Source organism: Ursus arctos, unplaced genomic scaffold (assembly GCF_023065955.2).
Source record: "Ursus arctos isolate Adak ecotype North America unplaced genomic scaffold, UrsArc2.0 scaffold_2, whole genome shotgun sequence".
NCBI lineage: Eukaryota > Metazoa > Chordata > Mammalia > Carnivora > Ursidae > Ursus > Ursus arctos.
Window position 1 is genome coordinate 60,257,323 of NW_026622874.1, and position 27,025 is coordinate 60,284,347.

The 27,025-nt window shown below is 59.9% G+C and overlaps 13 non-coding genes across 13 annotated transcripts; 9 read left to right on the forward strand and 4 right to left on the reverse strand.

Moving 5' to 3' along the window:
• The first annotated feature begins 462 nt into the window (after positions 1-462).
• TRNAG-UCC (transfer RNA glycine (anticodon UCC)) lies at positions 463-534 on the forward strand. The gene has a single exon. It is a non-coding gene; the product is annotated as a tRNA-Gly (tRNA).
• Positions 535-822: 288 nt separating this feature from the next.
• Positions 823-894, forward strand: TRNAE-CUC (transfer RNA glutamic acid (anticodon CUC)). Its single transcript has one exon. It is a non-coding gene; the product is annotated as a tRNA-Glu (tRNA).
• Positions 895-4,961: 4,067 nt separating this feature from the next.
• On the reverse strand, positions 4,962-5,032 carry TRNAG-GCC (transfer RNA glycine (anticodon GCC)). Its single transcript has one exon. It is a non-coding gene; the product is annotated as a tRNA-Gly (tRNA).
• Positions 5,033-6,679: 1,647 nt separating this feature from the next.
• Positions 6,680-6,762, reverse strand: TRNAL-CAG (transfer RNA leucine (anticodon CAG)). The gene has a single exon. It is a non-coding gene; the product is annotated as a tRNA-Leu (tRNA).
• A 616-nt stretch (positions 6,763-7,378) lies between these two features.
• Positions 7,379-7,450, forward strand: TRNAD-GUC (transfer RNA aspartic acid (anticodon GUC)). Its single transcript has one exon. It is a non-coding gene; the product is annotated as a tRNA-Asp (tRNA).
• A 704-nt stretch (positions 7,451-8,154) lies between these two features.
• On the forward strand, positions 8,155-8,226 carry TRNAG-UCC (transfer RNA glycine (anticodon UCC)). Its single transcript has one exon. It is a non-coding gene; the product is annotated as a tRNA-Gly (tRNA).
• Positions 8,227-8,514: 288 nt separating this feature from the next.
• TRNAE-CUC (transfer RNA glutamic acid (anticodon CUC)) lies at positions 8,515-8,586 on the forward strand. The gene has a single exon. It is a non-coding gene; the product is annotated as a tRNA-Glu (tRNA).
• Positions 8,587-12,657: 4,071 nt separating this feature from the next.
• TRNAG-GCC (transfer RNA glycine (anticodon GCC)) lies at positions 12,658-12,728 on the reverse strand. Its single transcript has one exon. It is a non-coding gene; the product is annotated as a tRNA-Gly (tRNA).
• A 1,665-nt stretch (positions 12,729-14,393) lies between these two features.
• Positions 14,394-14,476, reverse strand: TRNAL-CAG (transfer RNA leucine (anticodon CAG)). Its single transcript has one exon. It is a non-coding gene; the product is annotated as a tRNA-Leu (tRNA).
• Positions 14,477-15,092: 616 nt separating this feature from the next.
• On the forward strand, positions 15,093-15,164 carry TRNAD-GUC (transfer RNA aspartic acid (anticodon GUC)). Its single transcript has one exon. It is a non-coding gene; the product is annotated as a tRNA-Asp (tRNA).
• Positions 15,165-15,868: 704 nt separating this feature from the next.
• TRNAG-UCC (transfer RNA glycine (anticodon UCC)) lies at positions 15,869-15,940 on the forward strand. Its single transcript has one exon. It is a non-coding gene; the product is annotated as a tRNA-Gly (tRNA).
• A 274-nt stretch (positions 15,941-16,214) lies between these two features.
• TRNAE-CUC (transfer RNA glutamic acid (anticodon CUC)) lies at positions 16,215-16,286 on the forward strand. Its single transcript has one exon. It is a non-coding gene; the product is annotated as a tRNA-Glu (tRNA).
• A 2,709-nt stretch (positions 16,287-18,995) lies between these two features.
• On the forward strand, positions 18,996-19,069 carry TRNAN-GUU (transfer RNA asparagine (anticodon GUU)). The gene has a single exon. It is a non-coding gene; the product is annotated as a tRNA-Asn (tRNA).
• The last annotated feature ends 7,956 nt before the right edge of the window (positions 19,070-27,025 follow it).

Consider the following 27,025-nt stretch of genomic DNA (forward strand, 5'->3'; position numbering starts at 1 on the left):
AGTGGCTGTGCTCAAGGCGCTCCTTGGGGACGCGACGCTGCCCCGTGGCGGGGAAGCGGGGGAAGGGGGTGCCGCACGGGGGACGGGTGGGTGGCGGCCGTGTGGGGTCCTCCGTCGGTGCGGGATGTGGGCTCGCGGACCAGCGGGTGGAGAAGGGCCCAGGCCAGCGGGTCTGGGAGGGGCAGCGTGTGTCGGGGGGCGAGGGCCCGGGAGCCGCAGGGCGGCCAGAGCGCCCCCCAGAGGCGGGCGGCGGGCGGTGGGGCCTGCGGAGCCGCACAGCTGCGCCGGGCCGGCGCGGGTGGGGCGCCGGGCGGCCGCTGCTGGCGCGTGTGGCGGCGCCGAGCTGCGGTCGGGCAGGACGTCGGGGCAGGGCTGCGCCAGGCGGCCGAGGCGGTGGAGAGAAGGCGTGAAGGCGCTGCTGCGAACCCTGGGCCGGCGTCTGGGGGCGGCCCGGGCTGTGCAGCGTTGGTGGTATAGTGGTGAGCATAGCTGCCTTCCAAGCAGTTGACCCGGGTTCGATTCCCGGCCAACGCAGCTGGCCAACCTTTTGCGTGGCTCCAGGGCCCTCGTGCCCGGGCCCGATGGGAGCCGGGAGCCCGGAGCCCGGAGCCCGGAGCATGGAGCGTGGCCGAAGCTGAGCGCGTGTGTGAGGGAAGGAGGCGTGCAGCGTTTTGAGGGTGCTGCCAGCAGGGTAGGTGGATTGGCAGGGCCGGCGGGCGGCTGGCCGTGGCAAGGCGGGGGCCTTGGAGGCAAAGCAGAAGCGCGTGGGTGGTATGGAGGCGCTGGGTCCAGGGGGTGCGGGCCAGGCGTGGAGCCCGCCGCTCCCTGGTGGTCTAGTGGTTAGGATTCGGCGCTCTCACCGCCGCGGCCCGGGTTCGATTCCCGGTCAGGGAAGCCTTTCTTCTTCCTCTCGGCCTACCTACCAACCTGCCCAGCGCATCCGCGCCCCTTTTAGCCAGCTTCTCCCTTGCCACGCCGCCTCGGCGCCCACGCAAGGCCAGCCGCCCCGTCTAGCCCAAGCCTTGCCCTGTCGCCTCGGCCAGCCCAAGCCTTTTGGCCTCGCCAGCCGGCCGCCCAACTGCAGGGCTTGGGCGCCTCCCCTGGACGCTGGCCGGGCTCCCCCTCTTCCTCCGCCCCAAACCCGAGAGGCCGCGATACCCTCTATCCCCACTCATGGCCACCAGCAGACGCCCGCACGTCCAGCCAGCCCAGGGGCTTGGCCTCTGTGGCTGCAGTGCTGTCTTCAGGAGAAACCTCGCCACCCCTGACAGGACACCCCTTGCTCCTTCCTGAGGTGCTAGTTCGTGGTGTCGGTGCTGGGAAGAGGGGCAGGGGGAGTGGGGGAGGAGGTCTGGGGAGCGTGAGCAATCTACCTCTTCGAGCCGGGTACCCTGCTGGAGCCCCTGGTCCCTTGCCTCTCCCCCCGGCCAGCCACGGCCCGGCCCAGCTTCCCAGCACCGACACCACGAACCTCTGGGCTGGCCGCGTCTCCCGTGCCCGGCGATTGCGGTCCACGTGGGTGCTGGCCTTGGGCGGAGATGGGAGCAGAGAGCCGGCCCGTGGCGCCCCGGAGGTGGGGTTGGGAAAGCGAATCTGGGCACGTCCAGGTCGCCGGACCACCAGGCAGAGCAGGTGAGACAGCGGGGAGATTCGGGAGGCCGGTGGGGAAAACCCAACGGCCGAGCGGGTGGGAGGGGCTGGAGGCGCACGGGAGACACACAGGGTGGACTTCTAGCCAACACGTCCCTCACATCGCCTCACCACCACTCCCCTGAATCCTATGGCAAAGTGGCAAGCGTGCTCCCTGGAGCACCCTCCTCCCCTCCAGCCCTACCCTCATCCCGCAGACCCACGACCTGGACGGCACCTTAAAGATGTTCTCATTGCCCATTCAGCCTTAGCGTACACCTAGCCAGGGTCTACTCCATCCCTCTCTCCACCCCTGTGCGCGTCGTCTCCTACGGGTGCTCCTCTAGGGAAATCGCAGACCAGGGTCTCCTTCCCGCCAACACGTTCACGCCCCTGTCCGCCAAGCGTTTGCTCTCTGTTCAGAGATTGTCTCCTTCAGAGCCCAAGCAGACAGCCCGTGCCCCGCCCAAACCTGCCGCCGCAGCCCACTCGCTGGATTGGGACAAGGTCGTACCAGCCAGGAAAGGAACCCCTGTGGGCGTCCGGGTGTTTACCATCACCACAGGGAGTTCCTTCAGCACCCTTGCCTCTGTGTGCATGCGTACGTGAGTGAGTGTGTGTGCGTGGGGGGGGGGGAGGCAGCCGCGGTGGGGGAAGCGCAGGATGAAGGTGTTTGCTCCCGTGGGTGGCCTCCCACGGGGGTTAGGGCAGAGGGCGACAAGGATCCCAGAAGGACGGGAGGGCCGGGAGCAGCCCGGATGTGTGGGTGGAGTGCCGGGCGGGGAAGTGTGGGGCTTGCGGACCCGGCCGAGAGCGTGGCTGGCCACTCAGGCAGGGTCTCTGCGGAGGCTTGGGGCGTCTTACCCGGCACGCGTGCACGTGTGCGGGAGGGTGAGCTCAGATCTGAGGTAGGGGAGGAGACGGAGTAGGAGTGTGCCTGAGGAGCCTGTGGGAGGTCCGACTGCTGGCCTTGAGTGTGAGAGATGGGTGTGGGGTACACGGGGTGGGTGGCGGGTGGCAGGGGTCTAGCCTGGAGGCTGGCAGGAGCAGCACGCGGCAAGTGGTGGGGAGTGGGTCCCGGCGTAAAAAAGCTGGAGTCCCCCGTGGTGGGAGAGGACCATGGCGGTGGTGCGGGGGGAGACTGCTGTGCTGTGCTGTGCTATGCTGTGTTGTACTGCAGGGCGCTCGGGCCAACGGGTGGGGTGCAGGGGGACGTGGGTGGGAAGCCGGTAGGCAGGCAAGCACGGGAAACACAGAGAGATGGGGGACCGGGTCTAGGAGCCGTCCCAGCGGGGTGAGGAATTCCACAGCCCCGGAGACTTCAGTCACCTATCATTGGGACAGTCAGTCAGGTCTCAGGGGTCGTCCTGGGGTTGAGATTCAGAGAGGCCAACAGGACAAATGCCACCCAGGATCATTGACCAGTGAGGACTTGGAAAGGAGGGGGCGAGGAGGCAGGCGACAGGTGTGGGGATGTTGGGCCAGAGGGGCGGCCGGGGCGGGGGGGAGGTACTGGCTGAGCTGGTACTTGTGTTGTTGCTGGTGGATGACTTGGTGCCGCCGCTGCTGGCGATGGTGGTGGTGGCCTTTGGTGCCGTTGGTGACGGTGCCAGGGCTGCCGGGGTGATGGTGGACACGGTCTTGGTGGTGGCGGTGGTGGTGGTGATGAAGGACTTCAGTCCTGTTGGCGATGGTGCCCGTGCCGGTGTGGTGATAGTGGAGCTCGTGGAGGTGGCGGTGGCGATGGCGGTGGTGGTGATCGTAGAGGACTTGGGTGCTGTTGGTGATGATGTCCATGCTGGTGCGCTGGTGGTGGACTTGGTGCTGCTGCTGGACTTGGTCATGGTGGTGGTGGTGGTGAAGGACGTCAGTGCTGTGGGCCATGGTGCCTGTGCCAGTGTGGTGATGGTAGACTTGGTCTTGCTGCTGCTGCTGCTGCTGCTGCTGCTGCTTCTGCTGCTGCTGCTGCTATGGTACGAGGGGTTGGGGGTAGACTACGTGGTGTGGGGGTGGTACTGATGGTGGAGGACTTGGGTGCCGTCGGCGATGATGTCCATGCGCGTGAGCTGGTGGTGGACCCGGTCCTTCTGGTGATGGTGGTGGGGGCGGTGATGATGGTGAAGGACTTCAGTCCTGTTGGTTTTGGTGCCCGTGCCGGTGTGGTGATGGTGGACTTGGTGGTGGTGGTGGTGGTGTTGAGGACTTTAGTGCTGTTGGCAGTGGTGCCCGTGGTGGTGTGGTGGTGGACTTGGTCCTAGTGGTGGTGGTGTGGGGGGGTGATAGTGATGGTGGAGGACCTTAGTGCTGTTGGCGATGATGCCTATGCCGGTGCGCTGGTGGTGGCCTTGGTTCTGTTGGTGCTGGTGGCGGTGATGCCGAAGGACTTTAGTGCTGTTGGCAATGGTGCCCGTGGTGGTGTGCGGTGGTGGACTTGGTCCTGCTGGTGGCTGGTGGCCGCGGCGGCGGGGGTGGTGTCGAAGGAGGCTGCCGAGCTGATGTTGGTGATGGTCCGGGTGCTGCTTTGCTGGTGGACTTGGTGCCGCTGCTGCTGCTACTGGTGCTGCTGTTGGGCGGGGGGGCTCGTGGTGGTGGTGGTGGTGGTGGTGGTGGTGGTGCTGCCGCTGCTGCTGCTGATGCTGGTGGAGGGGGAGCTTGGTGCTGGTGGTGCTGCTGCTAGTGCTGGTGCTGGCGGTGGTCTTAGCGATGGAGGAGCGGCGGGATTTGAAGGATACTGTGGCCAAGCAGGGCATAGAGAGAACAGAGAGCGTGTGTCGGGACGATGGTGTTGTGCCATGAATGTGGTCTTCCTGGTGCACCCTAGTGAGTTTGTGAGGGCCCCTGCCGGAGAATGGGATGTATCAGTGGTAGGGGTGGCAACTTGGTTGTTCCTGGTTGTCAGAGACAGGAGGATTTTGGGAGTGTGGGGAGAGTGAGGCAGGGAGGGAGGAGCGGTGGCGAAAGGAGTGGAGGTGGGGCGAGGTGGGGCGTGCCCACACCCCGAGGCGCGATCGGGGTACGGGTGTGTGGTGGTGCGCGGAAGTATTTCTGGAAGCGAAGTGGGCGAGTCAAGCCGGGTGGTCAGGGTCCCGAAGAGAAAAGGGGCAAAGAGAGCGTGTGGGCGGGCCAGGGGCCTTGGCCCAATGCAGGGTGGAGTTTGGTCGCCTGGACAAGAGAGCCCAAGAAGAAGGGAATGGGCGTCAGAGTGGGGCAGGGCAGGGGCGGTCCCCCCCGGTGGGAGCAGGGTTGGTGTAGGCCAGGTGCCTGGAGCTTTGGAGAGAGGAAGCCGGGCCGTGCCAGCGTTGGGGCTGCAGGGCCAAAAGGGGACAGAGCACTGCATGGGCCGGGAATCGAACCCGGGCCTCCCGCGTGGCAGGCGAGAATTCTACCACTGAACCACCCATGCACCGATGGCAGTGGTCAACAGACGGCTTCCCCAGCGGCGCTCCCCAGCGGCGGCCAGACGCGGGTCGGGGCCAGTCGCGAGCATCTGCTTCGTGGGAGCAGGAGGCGGACGGGCGGCCTGAAAAAGAGGCTCCAGGCACGTCCAGAGCCCTAGGGAGCGGCGCAGACGGGCAGAGCGAGGCACCGGCGCGTGCAGGCTGACTAGGCTCATCCTGTGCTTTCTCCCTGGTGGGAGGGGGGGCGCCAGACACTGCCCCGCTGGGGGTCGGTTGCCAGGGAAGCCAGGAGGCGGACCAAGCCCGGCCTGCGCCCGAATCGCACACAGCACGGGGGATGTGTGGCGGGCGCAGCTGAGCACTGACGTTCCCTTCAGCAGCTCGTGTCAGCACCGACCCAAAGTCCCTTTGGCTGATGGCTTTCTCGTCCACTCAGTGTGTGCAAGGGCCAGGGGGGGAGCGGAGGGTCTGGGGAACGGAGCTGCGGTTGTGTGCGCACGTGGGGTGCCGTGGGGTGGTGTGTGTGTGTGTGTGTGTCCGTCCCCCGCGCGTGCGCGCGCGTGCCTTGTGGAGAAGTCGGAGGCCCGGTAGCGCGGCCGGCGCCTCTGAGTACCGCTCAGGCCGGGAGACCAAAGCAAGGTGTCTGAGCTCTGGCCCGCAGCTCTCCCTAGGGGCCCAGCTCGGGTGCGGTGGTTGTGAGGCAGGAGTGCGATCTTGGCTCGCAGGAGCGCGTGGGCAGAGTGGTCAGCTGGCCGATGGCGCGGCGAGGGAGCGCTCTGGGCTCCTGGTCTCCCGGCCGGCCCGCGGCTTCCGGCGCGGAGATGTGCTGTGGCGCCCAGGTGGGTGGCTTGGGTATCCAGGGCTTCCCTCCGCCCAGCGCTCATGGGAACCACCTTTGCGGGCTGGACTCCAGGGCCAGGCCCAGTGAAGGGAGGGCCCTGGCGTTAGCCGGCGAGCAGGTGGCTGGGCTGCCTGTGTCCCGGGAGGCAGGCAGGCAGGCAGGCAGGCGTGGCCAGGGCAAGGCGTCAAGGTGGAAAATCCTCGTGGGCACCAAGGGCCACCTGCGTAGGATGTGGAGGGAATGGAATGGGGGCCGGCGGAAAGGACAGGGTGCGGGACGGTGTGCTCCTGGTGGCTGAAGCGCACGGCTCGGAGAGCGAGGCGCTGTTCACCAGGCACGAGTCTGGTGGAGAACCGAATGCGGAGGGCTTTTGGCCTTTGCGCACGCGCCTGGCCCGCAGGGGGCGGTGGGAGTGGAGCGTTCGCCAGAGCCGGCGCCAGAGCGGGCGCGGGAGCATGCGCCGGCAGCGGAGCCGGAGCGGGAGCCTGAGCGAGAGCGAGAGCGGGAGCGGGAGCGGGAAGGAGGAAGGAAAACACAGCCCCCCGAAAGGAGGTGAGCAGAGACGTGCCGCGAGGTTCCCCAAGCCTGCGGGTGTGGGATCAGGTGGGAAAGGCGCGTGAATTGGTGGGGGAGGGCGTGTGTGCGCAAAGCCTGTGGCCAGGAGGGTGGAGGCGTCGGGGCTCCATACTGGGCCCCTTCTGCTCCGGTGCCAGGCAGGAGCGGCCCGTCAGGCAGGCCGGGGCTTGCTATAGGGCGTCGTCCAGGCCCGCCGGTGTCCCGTGCCCTCGTTGGGCGCGCCAAAAGGGGGGCGTGTCAGGAGTGGGATTCGAACCCACGCCTCCAGGGGAGACTGCGACCTGAACGCAGCGCCTTAGACCGCTCGGCCATCCTGACGGCGGGCCTGGGCGCGTCGCCGCTCGCCTGGCTGGGACCCGGCGCGAACGCTGGTGCTGGCTGGCGGCTGTGTGGGTGCGCAAGGGACGGGGCGCGCGCGGGGACCGGCCGACCGGGAGCTCGGCCAGCCGACTGGCCGCCCCGCCGCAGTCGCCGCCCGCCCGCCCCGCTCGCACATCCCCGGCTCTGCACCCAGAGGACGCCGTCGGGCCAGCCTCTTGCGCTGCCACCGCCCCCTCCCCTGCCCTCCCCTGCTCTCCCCTGCTCTCCCCTGCCCTCCCCTCCCCTCCGTCGTCCGCCTCTGGCCATCCTGAGCCCCCGTCCTCCTGCTCGCAGCCGTGCTTGCCCTCTCGGGTCTCTCCTGCCGGCTGGATCTCCGCTTGGCAGGCGGTAGGCAGCGGCGCACTCGGGGTATTCAGCGCCGCCCGCCCGGCCCGGGTCCCTGGTCCACTCCGAGTGGGGGGCAGGGGGACTGCTGTGGGGGCTGACGCGGTTGGTTTGGGGTCGCGTCGGGTGTGGCGTGTGGCGGACGCCTGTGTAAGGCAGGGCGTCGAGGGCAGGGGTAGGCGTGGGCAGGCAGGCGGAGAGGGGTCGGGCGCCCGGGTGGCCGCCGCCGTCCTCGTTAGTATAGTGGTGAGTATCCCCGCCTGTCACGCGGGAGACCGGGGTTCGATTCCCCGACGGGGAGGCAAGACGCCCTTTTTGGTCGCCGGCGTCGCCGCTCTCTCCAAACGTTTGCCCCCAGGGCCCTTCTTCTCCTCCCTCCAGCGTCCGACAAGAGGCGCAGGGCGACGACGGGTGTCCGGCCTGCCCGCCGTCGACCACCGCCACCCCTTTCCCTTCCTCGCCACCCCCCCCCCTCCGGCGCGCGCGCGTGCGGGATCGCCACAGCCCAGCCAGGGCCTCCTGTCGTGGCCACGGCGCCTGACGAGTGGCTGTGCTCAAGGCGCTCCTTGGGGACGCGACGCTGCCCCGTGGCGGGGAAGCGGGGGAAGGGGGTGCCGCACGGGGGACGGGTGGGTGGCGGCCGTGTGGGGTCCTCCGTCGGTGCGGGATGTGGGCTCGCGGACCAGCGGGTGGAGAAGGGCCCAGGCCAGCGGGTCTGGGAGGGGCAGCGTGTGTCGGGGGGCGAGGGCCCGGGAGCCGCAGGGCGGCCAGAGCGCCCCCCAGAGGCGGGCGGCGGGCGGTGGGGCCTGCGGAGCCGCACAGCTGCGCCGGGCCGGCGCGGGTGGGGCGCCGGGCGGCCGCTGCTGGCGCGTGTGGCGGCGCCGAGCTGCGGTCGGGCAGGACGTCGGGGCAGGGCTGCGCCAGGCGGCCGAGGCGGTGGAGAGAAGGCGTGAAGGCGCTGCTGCGAACCCTGGGCCGGCGTCTGGGGGCGGCCCGGGCTGTGCAGCGTTGGTGGTATAGTGGTGAGCATAGCTGCCTTCCAAGCAGTTGACCCGGGTTCGATTCCCGGCCAACGCAGCTGGCCAACCTTTTGCGTGGCTCCAGGGCCCTCGTGCCCGGGCCCGATGGGAGCCGGGAGCCCGGAGCCCGGAGCCCGGAGCATGGAGCGTGGCCGAAGCTGAGCGCGTGTGTGAGGGAAGGAGGCGTGCAGCGTTTTGAGGGTGCTGCCAGCAGGGTAGGTGGATTGGCAGGGCCGGCGGGCGGCTGGCCGTGGCAAGGCGGGGGCCTTGGAGGCAAAGCAGAAGCGCGTGGGTGGTATGGAGGCGCTGGGTCCAGGGGGTGCGGGCCAGGCGTGGAGCCCGCCGCTCCCTGGTGGTCTAGTGGTTAGGATTCGGCGCTCTCACCGCCGCGGCCCGGGTTCGATTCCCGGTCAGGGAAGCCTTTCTTCTTCCTCTCGGCCTACCTACCAACCTGCCCAGCGCATCCGCGCCCCTTTTAGCCAGCTTCTCCCTTGCCACGCCGCCTCGGCGCCCACGCAAGGCCAGCCGCCCCGTCTAGCCCAAGCCTTGCCCTGTCGCCTCGGCCAGCCCAAGCCTTTTGGCCTCGCCAGCCGGCCGCCCAACTGCAGGGCTTGGGCGCCTCCCCTGGACGCTGGCCGGGCTCCCCCTCTTCCTCCGCCCCAAACCCGAGAGGCCGCGATACCCTCTATCCCCACTCATGGCCACCAGCAGACGCCCGCACGTCCAGCCAGCCCAGGGGCTTGGCCTCTGTGGCTGCAGTGCTGTCTTCAGGAGAAACCTCGCCACCCCTGACAGGACACCCCTTGCTCCTTCCTGAGGTGCTAGTTCGTGGTGTCGGTGCTGGGAAGAGGGGCAGGGGGAGTGGGGGAGGAGGTCTGGGGAGCGTGAGCAATCTACCTCTTCGAGCCGGGTACCCTGCTGGAGCCCCTGGTCCCTTGCCTCTCCCCCCGGCCAGCCACGGCCCGGCCCAGCTTCCCAGCACCGACACCACGAACCTCTGGGCTGGCCGCGTCTCCCGTGCCCGGCGATTGCGGTCCACGTGGGTGCTGGCCTTGGGCGGAGATGGGAGCAGAGAGCCGGCCCGTGGCGCCCCGGAGGTGGGGTTGGGAAAGCGAATCTGGGCACGTCCAGGTCGCCGGACCACCAGGCAGAGCAGGTGAGACAGCGGGGAGATTCGGGAGGCCGGTGGGGAAAACCCAACGGCCGAGCGGGTGGGAGGGGCTGGAGGCGCACGGGAGACACACAGGGTGGACTTCTAGCCAACACGTCCCTCACATCGCCTCACCACCACTCCCCTGAATCCTATGGCAAAGTGGCAAGCGTGCTCCCTGGAGCACCCTCCTCCCCCTCCAGCCCTACCCTCATCCCGCAGACCCACGACCTGGACGGCACCTTAAAGATGTTCTCATTGCCCATTCAGCCTTAGCGTACACCTAGCCAGGGTCTACTCCATCCCTCTCTCCACCCCTGTGCGCGTCGTCTCCTACGGGTGCTCCTCTAGGGAAATCGCAGACCAGGGTCTCCTTCCCGCCAACACGTTCACGCCCCTGTCCGCCAAGCGTTTGCTCTCTGTTCAGAGATTGTCTCCTTCAGAGCCCAAGCGGACAGCCCGTGCCCCGCCCAAACCTGCCGCCGCAGCCCACTCGCTGGATTGGGACAAGGTCGTACCAGCCAGGAAAGGAACCCCTGTGGGCGTCCGGGTGTTTACCATCACCACAGGGAGTTCCTTCAGCACCCTTGCCTCTGTGTGCATGCGTACGTGAGTGAGTGTGTGTGCGTGGGGGGGGGGAGGCAGCCGCGGTGGGGGAAGCGCAGGATGAAGGTGTTTGCTCCCGTGGGTGGCCTCCCACGGGGGTTAGGGCAGAGGGCGACAAGGATCCCAGAAGGACGGGAGGGCCGGGAGCAGCCCGGATGTGTGGGTGGAGTGCCGGGCGGGGAAGTGTGGGGCTTGCGGACCCGGCCGAGAGCGTGGCTGGCCACTCAGGCAGGGTCTCTGCGGAGGCTTGGGGCGTCTTACCCGGCACGCGTGCACGTGTGCGGGAGGGTGAGCTCAGATCTGAGGTAGGGGAGGAGACGGAGTAGGAGTGTGCCTGAGGAGCCTGTGGGAGGTCCGACTGCTGGCCTTGAGTGTGAGAGATGGGTGTGGGGTACACGGGGTGGGTGGCGGGTGGCAGGGGTCTAGCCTGGAGGCTGGCAGGAGCAGCACGCGGCAAGTGGTGGGGAGTGGGTCCCGGCGTAAAAAAGCTGGAGTCCCCCGTGGTGGGAGAGGACCATGGCGGTGGTGCGGGGGGAGACTGCTGTGCTGTGCTGTGCTATGCTGTGTTGTACTGCAGGGCGCTCGGGCCAACGGGTGGGGTGCAGGGGGACGTGGGTGGGAAGCCGGTAGGCAGGCAAGCACGGGAAACACAGAGAGATGGGGGACCGGGTCTAGGAGCCGTCCCAGCGGGGTGAGGAATTCCACAGCCCCGGAGACTTCAGTCACCTATCATTGGGACAGTCAGTCAGGTCTCAGGGGTCGTCCTGGGGTTGAGATTCAGAGAGGCCAACAGGACAAATGCCACCCAGGATCATTGACCAGTGAGGACTTGGAAAGGAGGGGGCGAGGAGGCAGGCGACAGGTGTGGGGATGTTGGGCCAGAGGGGCGGCCGGGGCGGGGGGGAGGTACTGGCTGAGCTGGTACTTGTGTTGTTGCTGGTGGATGACTTGGTGCCGCCGCTGCTGGCGATGGTGGTGGTGGCCTTTGGTGCCGTTGGTGACGGTGCCAGGGCTGCCGGGGTGATGGTGGACACGGTCTTGGTGGTGGCGGTGGTGGTGGTGATGAAGGACTTCAGTCCTGTTGGCGATGGTGCCCGTGCCGGTGTGGTGATAGTGGAGCTCGTGGAGGTGGCGGTGGCGATGGCGGTGGTGGTGATCGTAGAGGACTTGGGTGCTGTTGGTGATGATGTCCATGCTGGTGCGCTGGTGGTGGACTTGGTGCTGCTGCTGGACTTGGTCATGGTGGTGGTGGTGGTGAAGGACGTCAGTGCTGTGGGCCATGGTGCCTGTGCCAGTGTGGTGATGGTAGACTTGGTCTTGCTGCTGCTGCTGCTGCTGCTGCTTCTGCTGCTGCTGCTGCTGCTGCTGCTATGGTACGAGGGGTTGGGGGTAGACTACGTGGTGTGGGGGTGGTACTGATGGTGGAGGACTTGGGTGCCGTCGGCGATGATGTCCATGCGCGTGAGCTGGTGGTGGACCCGGTCCTTCTGGTGATGGTGGTGGGGGCGGTGATGATGGTGAAGGACTTCAGTCCTGTTGGTTTTGGTGCCCGTGCCGGTGTGGTGATGGTGGACTTGGTGGTGGTGGTGGTGGTGTTGAGGACTTTAGTGCTGTTGGCAGTGGTGCCCGTGGTGGTGTGGTGGTGGACTTGGTCCTAGTGGTGGTGGTGTGGGGGGGTGATAGTGATGGTGGAGGACCTTAGTGCTGTTGGCGATGATGCCTATGCCGGTGCGCTGGTGGTGGCCTTGGTTCTGTTGGTGCTGGTGGCGGTGATGCCGAAGGACTTTAGTGCTGTTGGCAATGGTGCCCGTGGTGGTGTGCGGTGGTGGACTTGGTCCTGCTGGTGGCTGGTGGCCGCGGCGGCGGGGGGTGGTGTCGAAGGAGGCTGCCGAGCTGATGTTGGTGATGGTCCGGGTGCTGCTTTGCTGGTGGACTTGGTGCCGCTGCTGCTGCTACTGGTGCTGCTGTTGGGCGGGGGGGCTCGTGGTGGTGGTGGTGGTGGTGGTGGTGGTGGTGCTGCCGCTGCTGCTGCTGATGCTGGTGGAGGGGGAGCTTGGTGCTGGTGGTGCTGCTGCTAGTGCTGGTGCTGGCGGTGGTCTTAGCGATGGAGGAGCGGCGGGATTTGAAGGATACTGTGGCCAAGCAGGGCATAGAGAGAACAGAGAGCGTGTGTCGGGACGATGGTGTTGTGCCATGAATGTGGTCTTCCTGGTGCACCCTAGTGAGTTTGTGAGGGCCCCTGCCGGAGAATGGGATGTATCAGTGGTAGGGGTGGCAACTTGGTTGTTCCTGGTTGTCAGAGACAGGAGGATTTTGGGAGTGTGGGGAGAGTGAGGCAGGGAGGGAGGAGCGGTGGCGAAAGGAGTGGAGGTGGGGCGAGGTGGGGCGTGCCCACACCCCGAGGCGCGATCGGGGTACGGGTGTGTGGTGGTGCGCGGAAGTATTTCTGGAAGCGAAGTGGGCGAGTCAAGCCGGGTGGTCAGGGTCCCGAAGAGAAAAGGGGCAAAGAGAGCGTGTGGGCGGGCCAGGGGCCTTGGCCCAATGCAGGGTGGAGTTTGGTCGCCTGGACAAGAGAGCCCAAGAAGAAGGGAATGGGCGTCAGAGTGGGGCAGGGCAGGGGCGGTCCCCCCCGGTGGGAGCAGGGTTGGTGTAGGCCAGGTGCCTGGAGCTTTGGAGAGAGGAAGCCGGGCCGTGCCAGCGTTGGGGCTGCAGGGCCAAAAGGGGACAGAGCACTGCATGGGCCGGGAATCGAACCCGGGCCTCCCGCGTGGCAGGCGAGAATTCTACCACTGAACCACCCATGCACCGATGGCAGTGGTCAACAGACGGCTTCCCCAGCGGCGCTCCCCAGCGGCGGCCAGACGCGGGTCGGGGCCAGTCGCGAGCATCTGCTTCGTGGGAGCAGGAGGCGGACGGGCGGCCTGAAAAAGAGGCTCCAGGCACGTCCAGAGCCCTAGGGAGCGGTGCAGACGGGCAGAGCGAGGCACCGGCGCGTGCAGGCTGACTAGGCTCATCCTGTGCTTTCTCCCTGGTGGAAGGGGGGGCGCCAGACACTGCCCCGCTGGGGGTCGGTTGCCAGGGAAGCCAGGAGGCGGACCAAGCCCGGCCTGCGCCCGAATCGCACACAGCACGGGGGATGTGTGGCGGGCGCAGCTGAGCACTGACGTTCCCTTCAGCAGCTCGTGTCAGCACCGACCCAAAGTCCCTTTGGCTGATGGCTTTCTCGTCCACTCAGTGTGTGCAAGGGCCAGGGGGGGAGCGGAGGGTCTGGGGAACGGAGCTGCGGTTGTGTGCGCACGTGGGGTGCCGTGGGGTGGTGTGTGTGTGTGTGTGTGTGTGTGTGTGTGTGTGTGTCCCCCGCGCGTGCGCGCGCGTGCCTTGTGGAGAAGTCGGAGGCCCGGTAGCGCGGCCGGCGCCTCTGAGTACCGCTCAGGCCGGGAGACCAAAGCAAGGTGTCTGAGCTCTGGCCCGCAGCTCTCCCTAGGGGCCCAGCTCGGGTGCGGTGGTTGTGAGGCAGGAGTGCGATCTTGGCTCGCAGGAGCGCGTGGGCAGAGTGGTCAGCTGGCCGATGGCGCGGCGAGGGAGCGCTCTGGGCTCCTGGTCTCCCGGCCGGGCCGCGGCTTCCGGCGCGGAGATGTGCTGTGGCGCCCAGGTGGGTGGCTTGGGTATCCAGGGCTTCCCTCCGCCCAGCGCTCATGGGAACCACCTTTGCGGGCTGGACTCCAGGGCCAGGCCCAGTGAAGGGAGGGCCCTGGCGTTAGCCGGCGAGCAGGTGGCTGGGCTGCCTGTGTCCCGGGAGGGAGGCAGGCAGGCAGGCAGGCAGGCGTGGCCAGGGCAAGGCGTCAAGGTGGAAAATCCTCGTGGGCACCACGGGCCACCTGCGTAGGATGTGGAGGGAATGGAATGGGGGCCGGCGGAAAGGACAGGGTGCGGGACGGTGTGCTCCTGGTGGCTGAAGCGCACGGCTCGGAGAGCGAGGCGCTGTTCACCAGGCACGAGTCTGGTGGAGAACCGAATGCGGAGGGCTTTTGGCCTTTGCGCACGCGCCTGGCCCGCAGGGGGCGGTGGGAGTGGAGCGGACGCCAGAGCCGGCGCCAGAGCGGGCGCGGGAGCATGCGCCGGCAGCGGAGCCGGAGCGGGAGCCTGAGCGAGAGCGAGAGCGGGAGCGGGAGCGGGAAGGAGGAAGGAAAACACAGCCCCCCGAAAGGAGGTGAGCAGAGACGTGCCGCGAGGTTCCCCAAGCCTGCGGGTGTGGGATCAGGTGGGAAAGGCGCGTGAATTGGTGGGGGAGGGCGTGTGTGCGCAAAGCCTGTGGCCAGGAGGGTGGAGGCATCGGGGCTCCATACTGGGCCCCTTCTGCTCCGGTGCCAGGCAGGAGCGGCCCGTCAGGCAGGCCGGGGCTTGCTATAGGGCGTCGTCCAGGCCCGCCGGTGTCCCGTGCCCTCGTTGGGCGCGCCAAAAGGGGGGCGTGTCAGGAGTGGGATTCGAACCCACGCCTCCAGGGGAGACTGCGACCTGAACGCAGCGCCTTAGACCGCTCGGCCATCCTGACGGCGGGCCTGGGCGCGTCGCCGCTCGCCTGGCTGGGACCCGGCGCGAACGCTGGTGCTGGCTGGCGGCTGTGTGGGTGCGCAAGGGACGGGGCGCGCGCGGGGACCGGCCGACCGGGAGCTCGGCCAGCCGACTGGCCGCCCCGCCGCAGCCGCCGCCCGCCCGCCCCGCTCGCACATCCCCGGCTCTGCACCCAGAGGACGCCGTCGGGCCAGCCTCTTGCGCCGCCACCGCCCCCTCCCCTGCCCTCCCCTGCTCTCCCCTGCTCTCCCCTGCCCTCCCCTCCCCTCCGTCGTCCGCCTCTGGCCATCCTGAGCCCCCGTCCTCCTGCTCGCAGCCGTGCTTGCCCTCTCGGGTCTCTCCTGCCGGCTGGATCTCCGCTTGGCAGGCGGTAGGCAGCGGCGCACTCGGGGTATTCAGCGCCGCCCGCCCGGCCCGGGTCCCTGGTCCACTCCGAGTGGGGGGCAGGGGGACTGCTGTGGGGGCTGACGCGGTTGGTTTGGGGTCGCGTCGGGTGTGGCGTGTGGCGGACGCCTGTGTAAGGCAGGGCGTCGAGGGCAGGGGTAGGCGTGGGCAGGCAGGCGGAGAGGGGTCGGGCGCCCGGGTGGCCGCCGCCGTCCTCGTTAGTATAGTGGTGAGTATCCCCGCCTGTCACGCGGGAGACCGGGGTTCGATTCCCCGACGGGGAGGCAAGACGCCCTTTTTGGTCGCCGGCGTCGCCGCTCTCTCCAAACGTTTGCCCCCAGGGCCCTTCTTCTCCTCCCTCCAGCGTCCGACAAGAGGCGCAGGGCGACGACGGGTGTCCGGCCTGCCCGCCGTCGACCACCGCCACCCCTTTCCCTTCCTCGCCACCCCCCCCCCCCTGGCGCGCGCGCGTGCGGGATCGCCACAGCCCAGCCAGGGCCTCCTGTCGTGGCCACGGCGCCTGACGAGTGGCTGTGCTCAAGGCGCTCCTTGGGGACGCGACGCTGCCCCGTGGCGGGGAAGCGGGGGAAGGGGGTGCCGCACGGGGGACGGGTGGGTGGCGGCCGTGTGGGGTCCTCCGTCGGTGCGGGATGTGGGCTCGCGGACCAGCGGGTGGAGAAGGGCCCAGGCCAGCGGGTCTGGGAGGGGCAGCGTGTGTCGGGGGGCGACGGCCGGGGAGCCGCAGGGCGGCCAGAGCGCCCCCCAGAGGCGGGCGGCGGGCGGTGGGGCCTGCGGAGCCGCACAGCTGCGCCGGGCCGGCGCGGGTGGGGCGCCGGGCGGCCGCTGCTGGCGCGTGTGGCGGCGCCGAGCTGCGGTCGGGCAGGACGTCGGGGCAGGGCTGCGCCAGGCGGCCGAGGCGGTGGAGAGAAGGCGTGAAGGCGCTGCTGCGAACCCTGGGCCGGCGTCTGGGGGCGGCCCGGGCTGTGCAGCGTTGGTGGTATAGTGGTGAGCATAGCTGCCTTCCAAGCAGTTGACCCGGGTTCGATTCCCGGCCAACGCAGCTGGCCAACCTTTTGCGTGGCTCCAGGGCCCTCGTGCCCGGGCCCGATGGGAGCCGGGAGCCCGGAGCATGGAGCGTGGCCGAAGCTGAGCGCGTGTGTGAGGGAAGGAGGCGTGCAGCGTTTTGAGGGTGCTGCCAGCAGGGTAGGTGGATTGGCAGGGCCGGCGGGCGGCTGGCCGTGGCAAGGCGGGGGCCTTGGAGGCAAAGCAGAAGCGCGTGGGTGGTATGGAGGCGCTGGGTCCAGGGGGTGCGGGCCAGGCGTGGAGCCCGCCGCTCCCTGGTGGTCTAGTGGTTAGGATTCGGCGCTCTCACCGCCGCGGCCCGGGTTCGATTCCCGGTAAGGGAAGCCTTTCTTCTTCCTCTCGGCCTACGTACCAACCTGCCCAGCGCATCCGCCCCCCTTTTAGCCGAAGCTCGCTGACTTCTCCCATGCTTCGCCGCCTCGGCACCCACGCAAGGCCTGTCGCCCCGTCTAGCTCAAGCCTTGCCCTCTCGCCTCCGCCAGCCCAAGCCTTTTGGTCTCGCCAGCTGGCCGCCCAACTATAGGGCTTCGGCGCCTTCCCTGGACGCTGGCCTCTGTCCCCGTCTTCCTCCGCCCCAAATCCGAGAGGCTGCGACACCCTCTGTCCCCACTTGTGGCCACCAGCAGACGCCCGAATGTCCGACCAGCCCAGGGTCTTGGACTCTGCGCCTCACTGCTGCCTCCAGTAGAAACCTCGCCACCCCTGAGAGGACACCCCTTGCTCCTTCCTGAGGTGCTAGTTCGTGGTGTCGGTGCTGGGAAGAGGGGCAGGGGGAGTGGGGGAAGAGGTCTGGGGAGCGTGAGCAATCTACCTCTTCGAGTCGGGTACCCTGCTGGAGCCCCTGGTCCCTTGCCTCTCCCCCCTGCCAGCCACGTCCCGGGCCAGCTTCCCAGCCTCCGGCCACCGGCCCCCGGCTACCCTCTGGGCTGGCCGCGTCCCCCCTGCCCGGCGATTGCGGTCCACGTGGGTGCTGGCCTTGGGCGGGGATGGGAGTAGAGAGCCGGCCCGTTGCGCCCCGGAGGTGGGGTTGGGAAAGCGAATTTGGGCATGTCCAGGTCGCCGGACCACCAGGCAGAGCAGGTGAGACAGCGGGGAGATTCGGGAGGCCGGTGGGGAAAACCCAACGGCCGAGCGGGTGGGAGCGGCTGGAGGCGCACGGGAGACACACAGGGTGGACTTCTAGCCAACACGTCCCTCACATCGCCTCACCACCACTCCCCTGAATCCCTTGGCAAAGTGGCAAGCGTGCTCCCTGGAGCCGCCTCCTTCCCCTGCAGCCCCCACCCCCACCCCGCAGGTCCACGACTTAGACGTCACCTTAAAGATGTTCCCATTCAGCCTTAGCGTACACCTAGCCAGGGTCTACTCCATCCCTCTCTCCACCCCTGTGCCTGTCCTCTTGTACGGATGCTCGTTATGGTAACAGGGATAGTCCTCTCTTTTTGTGAAATCTGCACGCCAGTGAGATCTGTATTTTTTTGCAAGTATTTAATATATCCTTCTTATATCCAGATCCCCTTTTTTCTTTTTCTCTCCTTTCTTTGAAAACCTCCTTTTGGAACCCTCCTCCTTTTTGGAAGCCTCCTCTTTTTTTTTTCAGTCTTTTCCCATCACTTGATATTTTTGTGGCCATTCTGGCAGGAATCAAATAGTCCTGGTCGTTTTGGTGATCCTGGGAGATGACTTCCCATCTCTCTATCCTGCTAGGCATTTACCTTCTAGTCATGTGGGAAAGTGAACTTTCATTTCACTACCTTTGTGTACTCTGAAAGTAATGGGCTTCTTTATTTTACGATGGTAAAAAAGATATAAAGGGGATTTAAAAAGCGGGTTGGCCCTGTTGACCTATTCCTCTGCCATGGTTCCTGTAAGTCTAGCTAACTTGGCCTGTGAATTTTTATAAAAACCTTTGAATGAACCCAAGATGTATCCGGGAGGAATCAGTGTCTTCCAGTCATATCTGCTTTATTGTCTGGCATAGAAATGACATGCTAGTATTTTCTATTTTATGAAGATGTCTTTGATCACGTTTTACAAGCGGCATGAACTAAATTGTTTACATTCAGAAGACTAACCACATTAAGCGTACCACTATTGGTGTTTTTCTGAGCCTAAGCACATATAATGGACGATCTGGGTTTCTCTAGCCAGGAATTTCTGAATGGCGGTATCTACCGGTGGAACTGTCAGAGGGTTTGGTAAAAATGCTCAGGCTGTACAAAACCCTTAAAATTTATGTTCGTAGAATTTCATAGAGCTGGTAAAATTACATTCATTACTAAAACTTATTTTCCTGATTTAAAGTAACTTGCAGATTAGTTTCACATTTCAGTGTAAAAAATTACAGTCGTAGTTATTATAAATTAGTAATTCTCTATGGAGAGCCAGGGCCCCTTGGCAATATTTTTGAATCACTATATGAGTGAAGGGAGTAGTACTGGGGGAAGTGTTCAGCCTACGCTGTATTTCAGGTCTCCAGATGCTGTTTTGCGTCCCCACGGAATATTTAGTACTGCTGGAGAATCACATTCAGGTTGAACTTTGGATATCATTACCACTTTTTAAGTTACGTTTTTTAAATAAACGCTCAACATATGGGTTTAAAATTCATAAAGGGTTAATGTAAGTTGTTTTTATAGAAATTTAGTGAAAAAAGAACATCAGCCTGATTTCCCAAGCAGGGATGCCAGTTCAACTCAGCAGGAAGCTGTTTCCCCTGCACTCACCCACCCCTGCTCCATTCCCTCCCTCCCTCCATTCTCACCTTCCTCCAGTGGTGAATTCACTTGCGTGCAGGTCTCAACTTGGGGAGAAAGAAAGGGTCGCTTCTTGGTGGTGCTAAGAAATTGGGAAGAAAGGAAGCAAGGGTCGTAGTGTTCCACAACAGGGATGGTTTCATGTTCTGGCTTTTAGAGTTACACAACTGAGACTTACTTGCAATCTCAAGGCGAAGAAATGATCCCTGCAGAATACTGCTAGTATTTGACTAATGATCTGTAAATACGACCTGCAAATAAGCCTCTACAGAGGCGGTCTCTGTGGCGCAATTGGTTAGCGCGTTCGGCTGTTAACCGAAAGGTTGGTGGTTCGATCCCACCCAGGGACGTCTAAAAGGGTGGTCTTCCTTTTTCCTCAGTCCTCCCTCTTAAACATCAAAGTTCTACTTCTAATCCAAAATTCTATGAATTACTTGTTTAGTAAGAGACGTTTCCCAAGTCCCACATCCTAGAAGATGAGGAGCTATCCATGGCCAAACTAGAGACACCGGTACTTTTCCCCCTAGAAGCGAAACTTTCAGAGCAGCTTTCCGGCAGAATTCCACAGCCGGTAGAGCCCTGGTAACACAAAAATCAGTTAAGGCTCTTTCCCATTTAGTTAATTCTTGCAGCAGATGCTAAGCACCTGGAGAAACTCAATGATTTCTGGCCAAGTTTAAAAGGGGTTAAAGTGTAAAGCTTTTTATGCATTAATGTGCTCTAATTTCTCCTGCTACTCACAGTTGGACACTGCTCTTACACATAGGACTGCAGTGAAGGTCCTAGAAATAATCTTTTAAGGGCTTTGCCTGTGGCTCCAACTCTTGTCCTTTCATATCACACTCCCTTTTGGTGATCTTGTCAACTTTCAAATATGTGTCTCCAGTACTTCGCCAAGTCCTATAACTATTCATTCATCCACCTGCCTGCGTTTCATGACCCCTTGCCCTCTGGTTATCCTCTCCTGACCTGAATCCAACTTCTCCCCAGTCCCTAAGCAGGAGTCTTCTCCAGTGTTCCCTCTCTTAGTGAATGGCGGTACCATCACCTTTTGGGCAACAAGCCAGACAGCAAGGTGACTTCCCTGAAGTCTCTTTCCCTCACCCAGCAAATCCATCAGTCATCAAGTTCTTCCTGTTTTAACTTCCCTGCCTTCCCTTCCTGTTAGCCCCCTGTTTCCCTGGGAAACGGACCCAGGTCAGCTGGAAAAGTCCTGGTATAGGATGAGGTACATGTTGCCAAAACTCCGGCCTCTGTTCCCATGCCGGGAACTCCAGCGAGCTGGACTTTTCATCCTCTCAGATGTCCTTCTTAGCTCAGGAGTCAGGACAGGAAGACCACAGAGAGGAAACTCTGTTGGCTAAATCAAATTTTTCCTCAAGGCTTTTAGAAAAACAAAATCCTGGTTTGTCCCTAATCTCTGAATGTGTACCTGTTACCCATCTACTTATTTATGCACACGTGCATTCATTCATCAAACATATATTGAAGCTGTTACGTGCCAGGCACTCTGCAAGGAGCTACAAATACAATGATGAGCGAGAAAACGGATATAGTTGCCATAGTTCTTCAGTTCCTAAACTACTTTCCGTAATTCCTCACAACATGAAAGGGTGATCCAACTGTGCTCTCTGGGGAAATTTCCAGTACAAATGTGGCGCACCACGGTCCCTAATTCTTTTGTCTGCCATTTACAAAGCTATGGAGGCTACAGGGCTATGCTATGCACTTGTCCCATAGTGGCCGAAGGAGATTGGCTTTTGGAATCATCCGAATCTGTTGTGCTGCCAGGTTTTCAGACTCAGGAGAGCAGAGCAGGGTCTTTGGCTGCATAGAGTTGAGCTCCCCAAAGTGCTGGACCTGGGGCTGGCAGTTAACCCGGGGTACACCCTGGCGTTTGGCCACAAATTATTCAATAGGAACTGCCAGCCCACGAACTCTGCCTGATCCTTGTAGTGTAATCAGACTCTGCGGTTAGGTTAAAGCTTGGCAGTTCGCAGCGCACCCAGAGATTGCTATCCTTTGAGCCATAAACATCTTTCCTTTGCCCCCAGAACTCCACGTTCTCCATCTCTTCATAAGCTACTTACCTCATTTCTGAATTGCTCCTGGTGTACATGAGGCTCCTTGGGAAGTTTCTTCTTTTCCTTTTTAATCTTAAGCAGGCTCCATGTCCAGCGTGGAGCCCAACGACTCAGAACTCGATCTCACGACCCTGAGATCATGACCTGAGCCCAAATCAAGAGTCAGATGCTCAGCGGATGACCTTGGGCAGTTTCTTCCTGGTCAAAAGACTTTTGTGCTCGCTTTGGCGGCACGTATACTAAAACTGGTCAAAAGGCTTTGAGTGAAAGAATAACTTACCTGGCCCGCACATCTCTAACATACAATGTTGGGACAGGCGTGGCTCGACTGCTATTGATACTCCCATTCAAAAGGGGGAAGTTGAAGGCACATGGCAGTCACTGGTCTGACATCCAGTCAGGTACATGTTGCCAGTTCTCTGCTGGGGTCCCATTACTACTCACTGGGAATGATTATCTGTGGCTCTCACTTCTACCTCCCGAATTGGCCTTACTTTTTGTAAGAACAGTCAGTGTTTGCAGCTGATCATTTTCTCAGCCTGCTTCCCGACTGTAGGAGTTTCGAGGTCCAAAGGCTTCTTTTAATTTTGTACTGTCTCTGTCCCTTTCAGTCCAAGCTGAGATAATTCCTTTAAAAACTTGAAGAGTTTCTTATATCAATATATACTCCACTTATTAGGTAAAAGCCGCACTCACAGATATCTTAGAGATCAACCCTTTTCTACATCAGGTCCCTGGTAAGGTTGCTGTGGGTCAATGTTCTTAAGATCCTTAGAAGACTCCTTAGCAGGAAAGGTCTCTGAAGCATGCCCTTAAGATTGATAGGATGCCTCCTTTCTGAGCCCAGATCTCCACTGACATATGAATGAATAAAGAAGATGGTGTACACACACACACACACACACACACACACACACACACGATGGAATATTACTCAGCCATCGAGAAAATGAAATCTTACCATTTGCAATGGCATGGATGGAACTAGAGGGTATTATGTTAAGTGAAATAAGTCAGAGAAAGACAAATATCATAGGATTTCACTCATACGTGGAATTTAAGAAACAAAACAGATGAACATAGGGGAAGGGAGGGAAAAATAAAATAAGACAAAAGCAGAGAGGGAGATAAACCATAACAGACACTTAACTATAGGAAAGAAAATGAGGGTTGCAGGAGGGGAGGTGGGTGACAGGAAGGGATAACCGGGTGATGGGCATTAAGGAGGGCACAGGATGTAATGAGCACTGGGTGTTTTATGCAACTGATGAATCACTAAACTCTACCTCTGAAATTAATAATACACTATATGGTAATTAATGGATTTTAAAGAAAAAATGAAATTAAATAAAACAAAAAGAATGCCTCCTTTCTGTCTGAAAGAGCCCGCGAGGCACCACTTCAATCTTCTTGAGTTCTTAACAAAGAGTTCCATCGACACAGCTTTAGCTTCCTCTTGCCCCTGGAACCATGTTTTCCTGACAGTGCCTGGGTTTGATCTCTTTGGCCTGCTCTTTCTTTCTGAAGCATTTGCTGGATGGAAACTGTCCCAAGCCTTCACATTTCCTCCAAATTCCAGCTGAAAACTGAGTAGTTAGTCCTTTAGCTCATCTCTCTTTTTTTTAGTGTTTTGTTATAGGCAGTCCAGGGGAGGAAAAATTATTTTTGCTTATACCCTCTTGGTTCTCTGGCTGGGGCCCTGTAAGATCAAGACTGGTTACCAAGGACAGGTTACCAAGAGAAAAACAGTTTATCAATGCATGCAGCTTACATCACACAGGAGAAACGTCCTGATGAGTAACTCAAAGGGGTGGTTGGAACCTGGGCTTATATAGCATCTTAACGAAAGAAAAATAAATATGTACAGAAATGACAAGACAAAGGAAAGGGATTTCCTTTTCAAGGGTAGCAAACTGTGGGATGGTAAATATATGAGCGGCCTAAAAGAGTAAGTTTTGCTTGTACAGGTCCCTCTTAGAACTGACTTTATGTCGTCGTCTTCGTCTTCTTCCCCTCCTCTCCCTCCCCCTCCCCCTCCCCCTCCTCCTCCTCCTCCTCCTCCTTCTTCTTCTTCTTAAGATTTTCTTAAGCTTATTTAAGCAATCTCTACCCGTAACATGGGGCTCGAACCACAACCCCAAGATCAAGCCATGTGGCCTACCAACTGGGCCAGCCAGGTGCCCCTTTATGTCTTCTTCATGGCTATAAAACCTCCTCACGGGACACCTGGGGGGCTCAGTGGATTAAGAGTCTGCCTTTGGCTCAGGTCATGATCTCAGGGTCCTGGGATCAAGTCCTGCATCAGGCTCCTTGCTCAGCAGGGAGTCAGCTTCTCCCTCTGCCTCTGCTGCTCCCTCTGCTTGTGCTCTTCTGCTCTCTCTGTGTCAAATAAATAAATAAAATCTCAAAAAAGAAAAAAAGAAAGAAAGAAAAGAAAGAAAAAGAAAGAAAGGAAAGAAAAGAAAAGAAACTCCCCAGGAGAGGGGATTTATGGGAGTCCTCAATTTTCAGAAGTTTCTGCTTTTAGTCAGCTAAGGGAACTCCGGGAAAACCATCTTTCTGTATCTGTTGATGCTCGTTTGTCTCCAGCTGAATAATCCTTAAAAAAAATAATCTTTATGCCAAAGTGCCATATTTTGGGGTGGCATATTCTGGTCCCCAATAGCAGCTAAAAGAATCCAAACTGCTCCTCAGTGCTCTCTATGGAAAATTACTTAGCTAATCCCTGGATTCACCAGGTACATTTTCCATTCTTCACATTACTACAGGAAACAGTGCTGAGGTACTTTCTGACACTACGAAACCAGGGTGCGTCTTCGTCTGGTTTCTGATAAAATACTCCTCATTTTATCTCAGGCCATCACTGCCAGCCTTCTTGAGGCCCGTCAGGCTCCTGGCTGCCAGCCAGTGCTCCAGACCTAGCCACATGTTTTAGCTGGCACCATCTGAAATGGCGAAAGGGCTCTGTTGGGGTAGAAGGCAGGCAAGATATTGTGAATGTTCTGGAAAGAGAATCTAACAACCCAATGTCTGCTGTATAGCAGGTAATGGTCATCTGTTGTCACCTGGGGATCTGCATTGCTAATGACTTAGGACTTTGTCACAGATGTGAGAAATTTAAGGACTCCGAGAGTCTCCTTAAAAGAGAATGGTGTAATCAATCCTCTACGTTTTCAATTTATAGCACAGGTTAAAATGAAGAGACTTCAGTGACCTCCAAAAGGGATATATGAAATTGTTTCACCTTGTTTCTTAACAGTTTATTATTTAACATACAACAACCTGCCCATATTTAAAACAGACAATATGATATTTTGGCATATGGACGCACTAGTGAAACCATCAGTATAATCAAAATAATGAATGTATCCATCACCCCCAGAAGTTTCCATTTGCCCTGGGTAACGCCTCCCTTCTGTCCCTCACTAAGTCATGCCCCCACTGACCCGTGCACCTCAAGCAAATACTGATCCGCTTACGGTCACTGTAGATTAGTTGGCATTTTCTAGAATTTTACGTAAATGGAGTCATACAGGAAGCCCTCTTTTTTGTTCGGTATCGTGAGTCTTTTTAATTTTAGTCATTCTAGTACATGTGTATCGTTAAGTTCATACCCGCTAGGATTGCTATCATTTTAAAAACAACAACAATAGAAAATAAAGGGTGTTGGCAGGAAGGAGAAATTAGAACCACCAAACATTGCTGGTGAGGATGTAAATGACCTAGCGATTTCACTACTAGGTACGTACCCCAAAAATTAAATCCAGATACTCAAAACGAATCCTTGCACATGAACATTCAGAGCCAAAAGGTGGAAACAACCCGAATGTCCATCAGTGGATGAACACATGAACAGCATGTGGTGTATATATTCTTTAGCCATAAAAAGGAATGCCCAGCTTGCGTGAACTCCAACAATAAGCCAAGTGAAAGAAGCCAGAGACAAATCGCATATTGTGTGAGTCCATGCATGTGAAATAGCTAGAAGAGGTGAGTCCATAGGAACAGAAAGCAAACTGATGGCTTCCAGGAGCTGGGAGGAGTGTGTATTGAGGAATAATTGCTCACTGAGGATGGATGTGGGGTTTTATTTTGGGATGATGAACAAGGTTTGGAACTCGATAGTGAAGGTCGTCTCACAACTTTAAGAAGGTACTAAATGCCACTGAACTGTTCACTTTAAAAATAGTTAAACTTCTGTCGTATGCATTACATTTAAAAAAAAAACAACTCAGCATGGTCCCTGAAGTCCGGTGGTCAGCAGGTTTGATCATAAGTCAGTATATTGGTGGTTCAAGTCCCCCAGGAGAGGTGTGTTGCTAACTTACTCCTCCCCAGCCCTGCTGCTTCTCTGCCAGAAGGGACTTTTTCTTAATCCATCCCTGTTATATGACCAGATGAAAGCATCTTTGTCCCGTACCCAGAGAGAGCAGAAGCTCTGAAAAAGCAGTGATGGTAAACTGAAGCCTGACCAAGGCAGCTTTCTCCTCTGTGTGCTTAGAGTAAGGTATCCCCTTCTGGGACGGTTAATTTTATGTGTCACCTTGACTGGGCCGTGGGGTGCCCAGATATTTGGTCAAACATTACGTGGGGTGCTTCTGCGAGGATGTTTTTGGATGGGATTAACATTTAAATCAGTAGACTGAATAAAGCACAGTGCCTTCCCTAATGTGGGTGAGCCTCAGCCAATCAGACGGAGGCCTGAATAGAATAAAAGTACCTCCTGCCTCCAGTAAGAGAGAACTCCTTGTGCTTGACTGCCTGTGAACTGGGACACCGGGTTTTTCCTGCTTTCGGGCTTGGACTGGAACATCCGCTTTTCGTGGGTCTCAAGCCTTGGTCTTCGGACTGGAACTGCACCAGCAGCTCCCGGGGTTCTCAGGCCTTCAGACTGCAACTGGGACTTCACTACCACCTGTCCTGGGTCTCCGGCCTGCCAGTGCACTCTGCCGGTCTTGGGACTCCCTAATCACGTGACCCTTAGAGACAGCTACAGATGCAGATCTCCTAGGGGTTCCGTTTCTCTGGAGAACTCTTAACGCGCCTTCCATGCAGGTCCCTTCTTCCCCCTCTGCTCATTCACTTCTAGCAGAAAATCTGAGGGCTCCTCAAATGACAGGAAACAGAAACAGCTTTATAATTTTTTTTTTAATTGGAAACATGCTACTGAATGCAATTTGAAGGAGAAAATGCATACCCATTAGCCCACTGCCTTCAAACCACATGGGAGCTGCTCGAGCTGCGGAGGTGAAAACACTCCCCAAAGAACTGGGCAGTGTCCTTCCTGGAGGGAGAGCCACAGAGGTCCAAACAGAAAGGACTGTACGTTAACGGATATGGTGGGTAGCAAAGGTTCCGAGTTTATTTCTAAGGGTGCTGTGATCCACCAGGGGTGGGGCCTGGGGAAAGGTCCGTGGGCGGGGGAATGGAGACAGATGACTCAGTTTGGGGGAGCATGACCTTAGGTCCAAGTGGTGGGGTGAGGAGCTGACAGCTCTATACAGGAGTGGGCCCAGAAGCCTAGAGAAGTAGCTGTGCCTAATATTTGCAGCTGTGGGGAACAGCACAAGTGGAGGGCCACACACCATATGTCTAAATATTTTAAATTTATCAGTTAAGCTAATGAACAGTAAAATGCAATAAGATCTTTCCACCTACCTTGACAAAAAGACTTTCTTAAGGACCTATGAGGCCAGATTTGCATTTAGAATTGTGGGACTCCTCATAGCTCTGTGCCTGAGCACGGTGGCTCAGGGAGGACCCTCTCCTCTCAATTCTAGCTCCTTCCTGCACCGAGAGGGGGCACCTCGCCTGCCACTACCAGGAGCTGTTCAAACCCCTGCAAACAGCCTTCCCTTGGCCACCTGCACACACTGGAGGCCTAATGCAGCTCCGCAACACTGATGTGCGGAGAGCCCCACCAAACTTCAAGCATTTGGGCATGGCATTCCAGGTCCCAGATGACAGAGCAGGGCCTAGAAGAGGGGTGCAGCTCCAGGTGGGCCTGTCCCCTTGGCCCTGAATATTCCTCCCTCTGCTGCACCGGGAGGCCCAGAGTGGGAGGAGATGAGGAATAAGATCCTTTTGTGGGAGGTGAGGGAGCAAAAGAGAGACATATCTTCCTCCATCAACCATGGGAGAGGTACAGAAATTTTAGTAATGAAGGGGGCAAAAAAGAAATATGAGAAACGCTTGTGGTCAGAAGGAGTCGGTGACAAAAAT